The sequence below is a fragment of the Trichosurus vulpecula genome, chromosome 1, assembly GCF_011100635.1.
Source record: "Trichosurus vulpecula isolate mTriVul1 chromosome 1, mTriVul1.pri, whole genome shotgun sequence".
NCBI classification, from domain to species: domain Eukaryota; kingdom Metazoa; phylum Chordata; class Mammalia; order Diprotodontia; family Phalangeridae; genus Trichosurus; species Trichosurus vulpecula.
In genome coordinates this window covers 273,267,122-273,282,831 of record NC_050573.1, presented here as the reverse complement: position 1 = coordinate 273,282,831, position 15,710 = coordinate 273,267,122, and the positions used below count along the sequence as shown (strand labels likewise).

General features: G+C 36.6%; 1 protein-coding gene across 5 annotated transcripts in view; it reads left to right on the top strand.

Annotated features, from left to right (window-relative positions):
• LOC118858687 (thymocyte selection-associated high mobility group box protein TOX-like) overlaps positions 1–15,710 on the top strand; it is a 144,594-nt gene that overhangs the window by 14,470 nt on the left and 114,414 nt on the right. The window lies entirely within an intron of this gene.

The following is a 15,710-nucleotide window of genomic DNA, read 5'->3' as shown; positions in this document are numbered from 1 at the left end:
CCTGAAAATCCAATGCTTTGAGCTTTAAATATCCAGGGAGAACCTAACTCTAAGAAGGTCATTATAGGAAGTCAAGGTCAAAACCAAGGAGATCCAATTACCCTACCCAAAATGGCAGCACAGCATGGAAGCTGGCCCTGGCACAAAGCTCCAATTTAGGAACTAAAACTGCAGAGATAAGTCAATGAAAATTCAAACTGCATAAAAATTGCTATAGATTTAGAGATCCTCCCAAAGAAGGAGCAAGTAACTCTGAAACAACCATAAGCAGAGAACCAAAGAGGGGTAAAATGTGCTTTCTACAAGGAAATACCTGGAAGAAATGAAATGAGATAAAAATGAAATAAAAATTCTGGAAGAAAGAAAATTGGAAGGAAAATAAAGAGCTTAAAAGACAAAATAGTAAATATTTCTCAGGTTACTGACTCCTTGAAAACTAAAATGCACCAAACATAAATCAGTGACTCCCTGAGATAGCAAAGAATATTACAGCACAATCAAAAGATTGAAAAAGTTGAAAATGTCAGATATTTCACATAAAAAAAAATCTCAGCTACATAGGTCAAAGAGAGACTAAGAATCACCAGACTTCCTCCCAAAATCATCTTTTGTTTTGTTCTTAAGCCTGGATGTATTATATTTCAGGAATTGAAAACTTAATGGAATCAGAGGGAAAAGTAAAAATAGAAAATAAAATCCACCAATACCTCCTGTTTTACCCCCAAAAGAGAAGCTCTCGGAGTGCTATAGCCAAAATCCAGAGCTCCCATGTGAAAGAAAAAAATGTGATAATCATCCAGGGGGAAAAAACAGTTCAAGTACCAAGTAAGCACATTTAGGACCACGTAAAACCTAGCTGTTAATACTGTAAATGAGAGGAGACCTTGAAATACAATACAGGCAGTTCTCTTTTTACATAAATTTGCATTACACAAATTCTACTTCATTCTACTAAAGAACTCTGAAAGAATTCCATTTTCTAAAGAATCACCTTTGTTACTTTTCTTGTACTGTGCTCTGTCTCCACTCCTACCCCTTGGTTCAGTGTTCCATGGCCTCTTTTTTTCCCCTCTTCCCCCTCACCCCCCCAAAAAAACCCTCTGTGGGAAAGCAAAAGAATGGATGAGTGGGAGAAACTGCTGCTGCTGGTGGTGGATCAGGGAATTGGCTTGAGATCACTGGCACCAAGGTAGAAGACCTTTTCCCTACTTTGCCCATCTACCTTTGTGTTTGGTCCCTGTGTGTTGGTCTGTATTTGGGTACTGTGTATCAGTCCCCAGCTTCCACGTGTTACCTGCCTTTTTGTGTCTGTGTCTGTGGCTGGCCCCAGCCCCAAGTGGTGCTCCTCCTGGTTTCACTTCTCTGTCCCCAGCTCCTATGTGTCTTTGAGCTGTGTGCCGGCCTCTTCCTTCCATGAGCGTATTCTCCTTTTCCTTCTTTCTTCTCTTCCTCCCTCACTTCCTGACATCTGTGGGCAAATTCGTGTTACATAAAGGTTTGCGGAACCATCCACTTACATATGAGACTTGTCTGTAATATTATCCCTGTTTTTTAGATGAGGACTCTGAGCCCCGAAAGGTTTGAGTAGCTTTCTTGAGGGTTATACAGTTAGTAAGCTATAGTCAGGACTGAGACCCAGGTCTTTTTTTTTTTTAATAATTTATTTATTTAACATATTTGGTTTTCAGCATTGATTTTCACAACAGTTTGAATTACAAATTTTCTCCCCATTTCTACCCTCCCCCCCACTCCAAGATGACATATATTCTGGTTGCCCTGTTCCCCAGTCAGCCCTCCCCTCTATCACCCCCCTCCCTTCTCATCCCCTTTTCCCTTCCTTTCTTGTAGGGCAAGATAAATTTCTACGCCCCATTGCCTGTGTATCTTATTTTTTAGTTGCATGCAAAAACTTTTGTTTTTGAACATCTGTTTTTAAAACTTTGAGTTCCAAATTCTCTCCCCTCTTCCCTTCCCACCCACCCTCCCTAAGAAGTCAAGCACTTCAACCTAGGCCACACATGTATCATTATGTATAACCCTTCCACAATACTCATGTTGTGAAAGGCTAACTACATTTTGCTCCTTCCCAACCCATCCCACTTTATTGAATTTTCTCCCTTGACCCTGTCCCCTTTCCAAAGTGTTTGTTTTGATTACCTCCACCCCCATCTGCCCTCCCCTCCTTCATCCCCCCCCCCTTTTATTTTTTTTATCTTCCTCCCTCTTCTTTTCTGTGGGGTAAGATACCCAACTGAGTATGTATGGTATTCCCTCCTCAGGCCGAATCTGATGAGAGCAAGGTTCACTCATTCCCCCCTCACCTGCCCTCTCCCCTCCTCCCACAGAACTGCTTCCTCTTGCCACCTTTATGCGAGATAATCCACCCCATTCTATCTCTCCCTATCTCCCTCTCTCAGTATGTTTCTCTCTCATCCCTTAATTTCATTTTATTTCTTTTACATATCTTCCCTTCATCTTCAACTCACCCTGTGTCTGCTCTCTCTCTTTTACATATATATATATATATATATATATATATATATATATATATATATATATATATATATGTATATACACACATAAAAGCACACACATATATATACCTACATACACATGCATACATATACACATAGATACATACATACATACACATTCACTTATATATATATACATAAACATATATATATATATATGCATATTCCCTTCAACTACTCTAATACTGAGGTCTCATGAATCATACACATCATCTTTCCATGTAGGAATGTAAACAAAACAGTTCAACTTTAGTAAGTCCCTTGCAATTTCTGTTTCTTGATTACCTTTTCATGCTTCTCTTGATTCTTGTGTTTGAAAGTCAGATTTTCTATTCAGTTCTGGTCTTTTCACTGAGAAAGCTTGAAAGTCCTCTATTTTATTGAAAATCCATATTTTGCCTTGGAACATGATACTCAGTTTTGCTGGGTAGGTGATTCTAGGTTTTAATCCTAGCTCCATTGACTTCCGGAATATCGCATTCCAAGCCCTTCGATCTCTTAATGTAGAAGCTGCCAGATCTTGAGTTATTCTGATTGGGTTTCCACAGTACTCAAATTGTTTCTTTCTGGCTGCTTACAGTATTTTCTCCTTGACCTGGGAGCTCTGGAATTTGGTGACAATATTCCTAGGAGATTTCTTTTTGGGATCTATTTGAGGAGGTGATCGATGGATTCTTTCAATTTCTATTTTGCCCTGTGGCTCTAGAATATCAGGGCAGTTCTCCTTGATAATTTCTTGAAAGATGGTATCTAGGCTCTTTTTTTGATCATGGCTTTCAGGTAGTCCAATAATTTTTAAATTATCTCTCCTGGATCTATTTTCGAGGTCAGTGGTTTTTCCAAGGAGATATTTCACATTGTCTTCCATTTTTCATTCCTTTGGTTCTGTTTTATAATATCCTGATTTCTCATAAAGTCACTAGCTTCCACTTGCTCCAATCTAATTTTTAAGTAGTATTTTCTTCAGTGGTCTTTTGGACCTCCTTTTCCATTTGGCTAATTCTGCCTTTCAAGGCATTCTTCTCCTCATTGGCTTTTTGGAGCTCTTTTGCCATTTGAGTTAGTCTGTTTTTTAAGGTGTTGTTTTCTTCAGCATATTTTTCAGTATTTTTTTGGGTCTCCTTTAGCAAGTCATTGACTTGTTTTTCATGGTTTTCTCGCATCCTTCTCATTTCTCTTCCCAATTTTTCCTCTACTTCTCTAACTTGCTTTTCCAACTCCTTTTTGAGCTCTTCCATGGCCTGGGACCAGTTCATGTTTTTCTTGGAGGTTTCTGTTGTAGGCTCTTTGACTTTATTAATTTCTTCTGTCTGTATATTTTGGTCTTCTTTGTCAGCAAAGAAAGAATGCAAAGTCTGAGACTGAATCTGGGTGTGTTTTCGCTGCCTGGCCATATTCCCAGCCAACTAACTTGACCCTTGAGTTTTGAGACCCAGGTCTTTTGACTTAATTTTCAAGGTTTTTTTCTCATACTAGTTATTTCACTTATGCAGATACTCAGTGCCTTCTCTGCAAATTGACAGGGTTAGACTAGATTGTGAGTTATTGAAGAGGAGGAGGTGTCTAAAGACAGATTTCAGGGAGTCTGTGGTGAGGTCAGTATCTACTAAGGTTTCCCTCTACCACTTGGACCCTGAGTTAAGCTAGTTTTTCCCTAAAAGGTAACAAAGCTGGTATTTGATTGGCCTGGAAATGATAGGGGTCAGCCTCCCTTGATGTAACCTCCTGGTAATATGTAGTCATGTTGACATCCTGATTAGCTAAGGGCACAAAAAGACCCACCCACATGAGGTTAGGGCCCTTCAGACTTGGCAGAGGTCCAATCAGATCACCACACCAGTTGACCAAATGCTTTTCCACATGAGGGAAGCTAAGTACTATATCCTTATTGAATATTTTAAGGCTAAGTAAACCCTTTTTTAAAAAACTGTCCAGTGACATATGAGTGCTTTATTTTAGCCTAATTTGATCTTGAACAAGACATCAGCCTGAGTCAGGCAAGCCTCTGATGAGGTCTGTAAACTTGAATGGGAAAAACATTGCATCTTATTTTCACTTATTTTTAACTGAAATTTATCATTTCTGTCATTTACTTAGAACCTTTTTCTAGAAAAAGTCCATAGGCTTTACCAGGTTATCAAAAAGGCAGGTGTATGATACACACAAAAAGATTAAGAACTTCTGGTCTAGATGGTCTCTAAGGTTCTTTCCAGCCTTAACATTCAATAATTCTCTAAGATTCTTAGAATCATAAATATTGGCAAGCATTAGGAAATAATCAGCAATGATCTTTGTTACTTTGGAAAGTAACACAAGTAACTACTGAGGAGGTGATACAAAGCTTACCTATGTATCTAAATCAGAATAGAGTGAGGTGAACAGTGTAACAATATACTACATCTGAATTTTGGACTAGATGCTAAAGAAATTCCCTAGTTGAAACTCCAAGAGGAATTTATATAAGATATAATTACATAGTTGGAATTTGGTCAGGACTTTTTGACTAACGTGTCTCTCCTTGCAAAAAGGACATTTACCAATTGAAACAGGGGGCAGCTAGGTGGCACAGTGAGTAGAGCACCAGCCCTGGAGTCAGAAGGACTTAAGTTCAAATGTGGCCTCAGATTTAGTCATGTCTAACCCTCCCTGCCCTGATTTGGGGTTTTCTTGGCAGAGATACTAGAGGGCTTTTCCATTTCCTTCTCCAGCTCATTTTACAGATGAGAAAACTAAAGCAAACAGGGTTAAGTGACTTGCCCAGGGTCACACAGCTAATAAAGCGGCATTTGAACTCAAGTCTTCCTAACTCCCAGCCTGGTACTCTATCCACTGAACCATCTGGCTGTGCAATTAAAACAATAGCCCATAAGCAATTTAGGAGAGCAAGGAACAGTTTACCTATCAGATTTATGGAAAAGCAAAGAATTCATGACACAACAAGAGATAGCATTACAAAACGCAAAATGGATAATTTTGATTATGTTAAATTGAAATGCTTTTGTATAAAAAAAAAGCCAATGCAACAAAGACTAGGAGGGAAGCAGAAAATTGGGAGAAAATCTTTACAACTAGTGTCTCTGATAAAGGCCTCATCTCTAAAATACACAGGGAACTGAGCCAAATGTATAGGAATACAAGTCATTCCCTAATTGAGAAATGGTCAAAGGATATGAACAGGCATTTTCAGAGGAAGAAATTAAAGATATCTATAGGCATATGAAAAAATGCTCGAAATCACTACTGATTAGAGAAATGCGAATCAAAACAACTCAGGTACCACATCTCTCCTGTCAGACTGGCTAAAATGATAAAATGGGAAAATGATAAATGCTGGTGAGGATGTGGGAAAATTGGAACACTGTTACATTGCTGGTGGAGTTGTGAACTGATCCAGCCATTCTGGAGAACAATTTGGAATTATTCCCAAAAGGCTATAAAAATGTTCATACCCTTTGACCCAGCAATACCACTTCTACGGTTGTATCCCAAAGAGATCACACAAGTGGGAAAAGGACCCATACGTACAAAAATATTTATAGTGGCTCTTTTTGTAGTAGCAAAGAATTGGAAATCAAGGGGCTGCCCATCAATTGGGGAATGACTGAACAAGTTGTGGTTTATGAAGGTAATGGAATACTGTTGTGCAATAAGAAATGGGGATGATACGGACTTCATAATAACATGGAAAAACCTACACGATATAATGCTGAGTGAGCGGAGCAGAACCAGGAGAACGTTATACACAACCACAGATATATGGATTCTGTGATGACTAACCCTGATAGACTTGGCTCTTCTCAGCAATACAAGGTGCAAAGACAACTCCAAAGGACTCATGATGCAGAGAGATATCTACATCCAGAGAAAGAACTATGAAGTATGAATGCAGATTGAGGCACACTGTTTGCTCTCTTTTTTTTCCCTTTTTTTTCTCTTTTGTTTTTGGGTTTTTTGGTTTTGTTTCTTCTTTGTCCTGATTCATTCCATTGGTCGTAATTCTTCTTTACAACTTGACTATTGTGTAAATAAGTTCAATGTGAAGTTATATGTAGAAGATATATCAGATTTCATGCCATCTTGGGAAGGGTGGAGGAGAGAAGAAAATCTGGAATTTATAATTATGTGTAACTGAGCATTGTAAACTAAAAATAAAAAATCTTAATTATAAAAAAATGCTATCTATCTCTTGTTTGGTCATAAATTTTTCCCTTAGCCATAGATCTGACAGGTAAACTTCCATGCTCCCCTAATTTGCCCATGATATTAAGCTTTATGTCTAAATCGTGTACTTATTTTGACCTTCTCTTGGTATATAGTGTGGAGATATTGGTCTACACTTAGTTTCTGCCATACTGTTTCCCAGTTTCCCAGCAGTTTTTGTCAAATAGTGAGTTCCTATCCCAAAAGCTTGGATCTTTGGGTTTATCAAACACTAGGTTACTGTGATCATTTTCTACTGTGTCTTGTGTACCTAGTCTGTCCCACTGATTCATCATTCTATTTCTTAGCCAAAACCAGATTGTTTTGATGATTACTGCTTTATAATACAATTTGAGACCTTGTATGGGTAGGCCACCTTCCTTCATATTTTTCCCATGAAATCCCTTGAATTCTTGGTCTTAGGTATCAGCATCATACTTGCATTGAAAAAGAATTTGGCAGGATTCCTTTGCCTGTTTTTCCAGTTAGTTTACATAGTATCTGAATTAATTGTGCTTTAAATATTTGGTAGAATTTACTTTGCATCCATCTAGCTCTGAGGATTTTTTTCTTAGGGAGTTCACTAATAGCTTATTCAAGTACTCCATTTCTTCTTCTCTTTATCTGGGTAATTTATATTTTTGTAAATATTGATTCATTTCACTTATAACAGATTATTGGTATATAATTGTGCAAAATAGCTCCTAATAATTGCTTTAATTTCCTCTTCATTGATGGTGAATTTACCCTTTTCATTTTTGATACTGGTAATTTGATTTTCTTCTTTTTTTAGTCATATGAACTAATAGTTTATCTATTTTATTGTTTTTTCCCATAAAACCAGCTTCTAGTTTTATTTATTAATTCAATGGTTTTCTTACTTTCAATTTTGTTATTCTCTCCTTTGATTTTCAGGATTTCTAACTTGGTGTTTAATTGAGGATTTGAAAGTTGTTCCCATTCTAGTTTTTTTTTTAGTTGCATGCCCAATTCATTGATCTGCTCTTTCTCTATTTTATTGATGTAAGTATTTAGAAATATAACTTTTCCCTTAAGTACTGCTTTGGTTGCATCCCATTAATTTTGGCACATTGCCTCATTGTTGTCATTCCATGAAATTATTATTTCTGATTCTTTCTTTGACCTACTTATTCTTTACAATTATTTAGTTTCCAGTTCATTTTTAATCTGTTTCCATAACCTGTTATTGAATGTAATTTTTTATTGCATTATGAACTGAAAAGGATGCATTTAAATTTCCTGCTTTTCTGCATTAGATTGAGAGGTCTTTATACTATGTACTACTGAGTCCTGTCCAGTTTTCTCCAGAGGGCTTTCATATTCAACTTTTCTAAAATTATATTCACCTTCTTAACTTCTTTCTTGTTTTTGTTTTTGTTTTTTTGTTAGATTTAGTTCTGAGAGTGGAAATTTAAGGTCTCCCATGATATAATATAGTTTTGCTATTTCCTCCTTAACTTTAAAAATTTGGGTGCTATACTATTTGGTGCATACATAATATTGATATTACTTCACTGTCTATGGTACCTTTTAGCAAGATGTAGTTTCCTTATCTCTTTTAATTAGATCTAATTTTTGCTTTTGCTTTGTTTGGCATCATGATTGCTACTTCTGGTTTTTTTTTTTTTCTTCAGCTGAAGCATAATAGATTCTGCTTCAGCCCCTTATTTTTACTCTGTGTGTGTGTATGTGTGTGTGTGTGTGTGTGTGTGTGTGTGTATGTGGGTATCTCTGCCTCAAATATGTTTCTTCTAAACAATATATTGTAGGATTCTGGTTTTTAATCCCCTCTGCTATCTGCTTCCATTTTATGGGTGAGTTTGTCCCATTCACATGTACAGTTATGATTACTAACTGCGTATTTCCCTCCATCCTATTTTCCACCTTCCCTTAAATTAAGCACTGCCCTTGCCCCCCCCCCCATTCTAATCCATCTCCTTTCCTGCTTCCATAAAGGGTAAGATGGATTTGTATTCTCAACTGAGTGTTCCATCTTTGAGCCAGTTCTGATGAGAGTAAGGTTCAAGCATTGGCCACCCTCCCGCCCCCACCTTTCCCTCTACCGTAATAGCACTTTCATGCCTCTTCATGTGAGTTAATTTACCCCTTTCTATTTCTTCCTTCCCAGTTCTCCCATTCCAGTCCTCTTTCTCTCCTTAATTTTGTTTGACATCATCCTCTCATTGTCAATTTATACTTGTGCTCTCTGTCTGTGTACATGCCTTCTTAATTGCCCTAATAGTGATGAAGTTCTTAAGAGTAACAAGTTTCATCTTCCCATGTAGGAATGTAAACAATTTAACTTTATTGAATCTCTTATGTTTTCTCTTTCCTGTTTTCCTCTAAGCTTCTCTTGAGTCTTTTACTTGAAAATCAAATGTTTATTCAGCTCCCATCTTTTCATCTGGAATGCTTGAAAGCCCTCTATTTCATTGAGTATCTATTTTTCCCCCTGAAGGATTATATTCAATTTTGCTGGTTAGATGATTCTTGGTTGCAGTCCTAGTTGCTGTCTCTGCCTTTCAGAATATCATTTGCCAACCCCTCCTTCAGTCCTTTAATATAGAAGCTGCTAAATCCCTGTGTAATCTGACTGTAGCTTTACAATATTTGATTTGTTTCTTTCTGGCTGCTAGCAGTATTTTCTCTTTGACCCAAGAGTTCTGGGATTTGGCTATAATATTACGGGGAGTTTTGATGTTGGGATGTCTTTCAAGGGGTGATCAGTAGATTCTCTCAATTTCTGTTTTACCATCTGATTCTAAGATATCAGGGCAGTTTTTCTCAATAATTTCTTAAAATATGATATGCTGTCTTTTTTTTTCCTTTTGATTATGGCTTTCAGGTTGTCCAGTATTTCTTTAATTATCTCTCCAGATCTGTTTTCCAGGTCAGTTGTTTTTACAATGAGAAGATACATATTTTCTTCTATTTTTTTTTCATTTTTTGATTTTGTTTTATTGTTTCTTGATGTCTTATGGAGTCATTAGCTTCCACTTGCCTGGTTGTGATTTTTAAGGAATTATTTTCTTCAATGAGCTTTTGTACCTCCTTTTCCATTTGGCCAATTCTACTTTTTAAGGAGTTGTTTTCTTCAGTGAATTTTTGTACATCTTTTTCTGTTTGGTTTTTTTTTGTGCTTCCTTTGCCAAGCCGTTGACTCTTTTTTTCATGATTCTCTTGCATTATTTTTATTTATTTTCACAGTTCTTCTTCTACCTGTCTTATTTGATTTTAAATTTTATTTGAGTTTGTCCAGGAGTTTTTTGGGAATGGATACAATTCGCATTTTTCTTTGATTCTTTGCATGTAGCCATTTTTACATTGTTGTCCTCTTCAGAGTTTGTGTTTTGAACTTCCTTGTCACTATAGTAACTTTCTGTGTTCATGTTCTTTTTGTTTGTTTTGTTAATTTTTCCAGGGTATTTTGTGACTTTTAACTTTACTTTAAAATGGAGCTTTGCTCCTGGGGAGGAATGGGCACTCTCCCAAGATTCTTGTACCAGGGGCTGGGGCATGTGCCTTGCTGCTAGCCTGTGCCATTGGTGCAAGTCCTTGCTCTTGGCCTGTGCTGGGGGGTGAGGGGCCTCACTGATGGCCTGTCCTGTGGCTTGGGGTCTTGCTGCTGTCTTGCTGGAGCACAGCCTGCCACACACTTGCCAAGATGCATGGTAGATAGTGCTCCCCTTTTACTCCATTGAGATAGACATTTCCTATTGACCTTCTAAGTTGTCTTGGGCTAGAAAATTGTTTCTCCCTGTCCTTTTGTTGGATCTGCTACTCTAGAAATCATTTTCAGGTGTTATTTTATTGTTGTTTGGAGGCAAATTTGGGAGAGTTCAGATGAATTCTTGTCTCATTTGCCGTCTTGCCTTCACTCCTCTTCATGCACCATGTTTTTGCCTTACTGTGAGCATTCATCCAGCCAGTTAGCTATGATAGCACAAAGAGATACTAATTCATTCAAATGTTTTGTAATAATAATAACAAAACACTGGACTAATTAAAATCACCCTAAGGGAGCAGATACAGAATTCATAGATGTTCATGATAGGACAGGTTTTCCAAACACTCAGTTTAGGTATTTATACATGACAAAAAGTTGGGGGTGGCCTGAAACCACAGTATTGCTTTTCACATGAAGTATGGGCAATAATTCGCCCTGTTATCTCAAAATAAATAAATTTTATAATCCAAGTCCATGACAAGTAATAAAAAGTGATATTCCAGTTCTTATGATGTATCAGGTCTATCAGTATTTTCATCTCACCCAGAATAGGTAGGTTGAGTATTCACAACTCCAAAACACATTGAGAAAAGTCACAAATTCAGGCGATGCTTAGTTTAACTGAATATTCCCATATTGGGGAATAACCAGATTTGGTGGGGTTTATGATGATATTTTGACAGAGGACTGTATTTTTTTCACTTTCCATCTCTATACTTCCATGTCATATTGCTAGAACTATAAATCTGTTTTCAATCCTGAACTTAGTAGCAAGTAAAAGCCATCAGGGACAGTTTAATTATATTGTCAGATCATGTCTCCATTGCCATTTGCAGAAACCACATACTCTTTTAAGCAGAAAACAAATTTTAACAGTAATGGTACTGAGGTAAAAGCCGAGGGGTTTTCTTAAAGAAGTATAATTAATATAAATCCTCATTTTCTTCAAAAGTATTCCTTTTAGAACAAGTGAATTTTTTCTGCAGTGCAAATAATCAGACTAGTAAGTCTAATACCTTACTTATTCCAATCCATAGTGAAGTGAAAATTAGACAGACTAATCATTCTGATTGGGTTCAAAACTTGGATACATTTCAGTGATTTACATCAGTGTGTTTCTAGCATACATAAACTAGTCTGCAAAGCTCACCTGGTTATTTTAAGAGATTTCCTTTATAGCTGTTATGTTGAAAGCTTTTGTTGTATTTTTACATTTTAAGTTTCATATACTACATCTGGATATATACCTCCCTAACCATGCAGCATATTGGTGCAGTGGATAGAGTTTTGGGCCTGGAGTCAGGAAGACTCATCTTCTGAGTTCAAATTTGGCCTCAGACACTTACTACCTTTGTGACCTTAGGCAAGTCACTTAACCCTGTTTGCCTCAGTTTACTCATCTGTATATGAACTGGAGAAGGACATGGCAAACCACTCTAGTATCTTTGCTAAGAAAACCCCCAATGGGTTCATGAAGAGTTAGACACTACTGAAGAACAACAAAATCACTCTGAAAACTGCTTGATTATGTTTGACTTATGCTGTAAAATTTTGTCATTCTTACCTGAAATTTCAAGACATTTTACTCTAAACCTGTTCTTTCTTTCTTTTAGATTTACTTACTACCTTTAGAAGTAGAAAAGTCCAATTTCAATCAAGTTTGAAATAACTCATTTTAGACAAGTACGTGTTGTTTTGCTTACAAAACATATATGAGTGGAATATGCAATTACCCCAATTCAGTTTCCTGCTACAGAAACATTTCAGCATTATAGCATTACAGAAATAGAATGACATGCATAATGAAAGATTTCAAGATTCACCCAAGGCAATTATTCTCTTCACCTTAATGTTTTCAGTGGTAGCAGAGTATCCATTAAAAGGTAATATGAATTATGGTTGCCTAGCAACTGGAAGGTACTTGTAACAACACCAAAGAATGAAATGGCTGGTTGATAAAATGAATTTTCTCTGAGCATTAGCCTGTTGAAACTGCCTTTTCTTGTGGAACATAAAGTGCATTTATTTGTCTCATGAATTTTTTATTAGAAAATTATTTGAATTCTAGGGACTTGAATCATTTTGCTACAGGAGTTATTTGATTTTAATGTGTTGTACTAAAATAAGTAATAAAAGACAGTTTCTTCAAAGCAAAATCACCAAACAATCCTATGTGAATTTTCGAAGGAAGTTCAATAAGGTGTATTACTAAACTACTGGTTTCTAATTAAGGATTGCATTAGGTAAAGCTAAAATTCAGATGCTGGACCTAAAAGTTTAAGGATAGAAAAATGTACTCTTCCTCAAAATGTGAAAAATAGAAACATTCAGTGGTTAGTGAAAAGCAAGCAAAAAATAAGAATTTTTTCCTCCTATACAGATTGCATTTAAAAATTAGTTTCATTGACTGTCAGAGTCCCAATACGTTAATCTCTACCAATCATATTCTCCCTTTCCCTCCCCCCCCATATTGGCTTATAATCAAGTTGAGGAAATAGGTACATTTCACTGTCATATCTAAACATTTAGCTGCAGCAGTTAAATTATGGTCTGTATATTAATGATTTGCAGGCTTCTTTGCCCTAAGAACTACATTCAGATGATGTGAATAGATGGTGTCATCTGTTGCTAAATGTTCATACAGTATTTTAAATTGTTATGTTTTATGAACATTTTTGAAATTTAAAATAAATCAAATCTACTGTTTAGGCAGACAAAAAGAGTAAAAAAAATAATTTAAGAAAGCCCTGTGAAAAAATGCCCTAAGCAAAAAACTATTAAAAGGGAAATTCACGTGCTTGGCGTTGCTTTTGATATTGGCTTGCTCTCATGTTCTCACTGCATCAGAGAAGTGTAAGTAGCTTACTGTCCTGCAATGGCAAATGATTAGATTTCTGTAATATCAAATATACCATATTTATTATACTCTATGAAATATACCATCTTAAATATTTATAATCTCAGATTTTGATAGTAATTGTATCACTTAAATGGCAGGAATTATATTTTAATAGCTATTTTGTGTAAGAAATTGCTTTTGATCGCTTGCTACATGATTTATTTTTATGATAAAATAATACGCTATTGGGATGAGTAGGTCTGATGGCCCAATGCCTATTTCATTAGGTGAACAGTAGAGGTTTCTTTGTCCATAAGTAACTAGTCAGTTCAAGGCGGGATATGGGCAAGTTAGCCAGTGTGGAGAAAGTAAAATGAGAGGAGCTTCCTGGGATAATTGTTTTTGTCCCTTTCTTTACAAGCAAAATAAACTAATACATGAACAAATATCTAATTTAATTGGATGTATGTAGGGGCAGGAAGTTCTTGAGCCTTCAGGTCAAACTTCTATTTTTCCCCCATGAATAGCTATTTATTTTTGGTCAGAATTACCCAAATAACAGCCTCAGGACCCTATTTTACTTGCCTGTTTGGATAGCCATGCTTTGACTCTCTAGTTATGCTTCTACACATAAATATGCAGGATGTTTATAGTTTTTGTCCAGTCCCAACATATTTGGCTGACTTGCTTGTAATTTTGTCAGGGTGGACAAACTGAGAAACATAACCTATGATGTCTGAGGTTCAAGCTGCTGTGGTCTTACCTAAGGCACTTCCCAAACCCTTAGCACGTAACCAAAAGAGACCGGATTTCTGCCCCTTGACAGCCCTGGTTCCAAAGCAGAAATTCTAGCCCACCATTGACAATTGAGGACATCCTGACCTTTCGTTTCATACTATCTTTGCTGAAGTGTGAGCCTCAACAAGGTTTTGTTCTCCCAAGTACAGAAGAAGTAGCTTCAACACTTCTAATTGACTGGCAGGAAGTAAAGGAAATATAAAATAAAAGAATTAAAACTAAGGTGCCACCTCCCAAAAGGAAGAAGATACAGGAAATAGTGCATCTACCTAGTTTTAAACCACAACTGATCATAGTCGGCATTGTTTTTAGGATTCTAAGCTTAAGGTCTCAAGGTCAATTCTTCTGGGGCATGGTGTGGTAAAACAAGGGCTATATGTAGAGTCACAGGACTTCGGTTCAAATCCTGGCTCTGTTACTATCAGATAATCATCAACAAGCAGTTACTAAGCATCTCCTCTGTGCTGGGTGCTAAGGTTACAAATACAGTAAATAAAATAATTTAAGACTGTGGACAAGTCACTTCACCTTGCAGTGCCTCAGTTCTTTCATCTGCAAAATGAGGGGGTTGGACAAGGTGACTTCTAAAGTTCTTTCAGGTTCTGAGTCTATGATCCTTTTTTCCTGCTCCAAAACTATCATGCCCTCATGTTTTGGGGTTTTTTTTGGGGAGGTGGGGAGGCAAGTGCCTTGGTACTGATCACAAATGCCTCACCATCGGAGACAACCTCAAGTTGCTTTCCAGGGAAGAGAGAATTTCTGTGCAATGTTTTCACTTTTAACCCGAATGCATTAGCAGTAATAACATTACTAGAGTTAATTATAAGCTGTTGGGACTAAAATGTATAGTATTTTCTTCCTAAGTAAAAATAAAAGGAAACAACCACTTAGAGGTGAGATCCCTCCTCTTTAAAGGTCTATATTAATAATAAAACTTTAAAACAGTAAAACGTTGCTAATCTTTTATAAAGGTGCAAATTGAAATTCCAGAGAGAGATTGAATGATTTGTTTAACAATGAGTTTAATTCCGCAGATTCCCACTTGAACATAAAACTGTTACATTCATAATAATCCTATGTCGTTGTTGGGTGACCCAAATAAAAGTCTTTCTGATATTTGCTTAAAACTCATAAATTGAATAGAAATAGAAGTTACATGTGGTATGTATTTACCATGTTATTTCAGTCTAAAAGCTTTTCAGTGCCAAAGGTTAAGCCCAAGAATGTTATCATCTTTTGACTCATTATGCCCAGGCATTCTTGTTTAGGACTCAGTCATTAACTCATCCTGCCATCTTGACAGAATTTTATTAAGCTCAGACAAAATATTTTAACTGATTATCTTTAATGAAAGAATATGTCTTCCATTTTCCAGGACCAAAAGCTAGCCGGGTTGACAGACTTCCAAGTTATTTGTTTGTAGGTGTGCGTATGTGCAGTGAGAATTTTGGGGGGAGGTGCTCAGAGAGCAAGAGAGCTAATTCTTCTTAGGGAATATTTAGCATAAGAGGGCAAATAGCTTTCAATAGTTATGAAAAATTGTATGCACAGTGCAAACACAATTGTTATAGACTCACAGATGTAAGTTGTG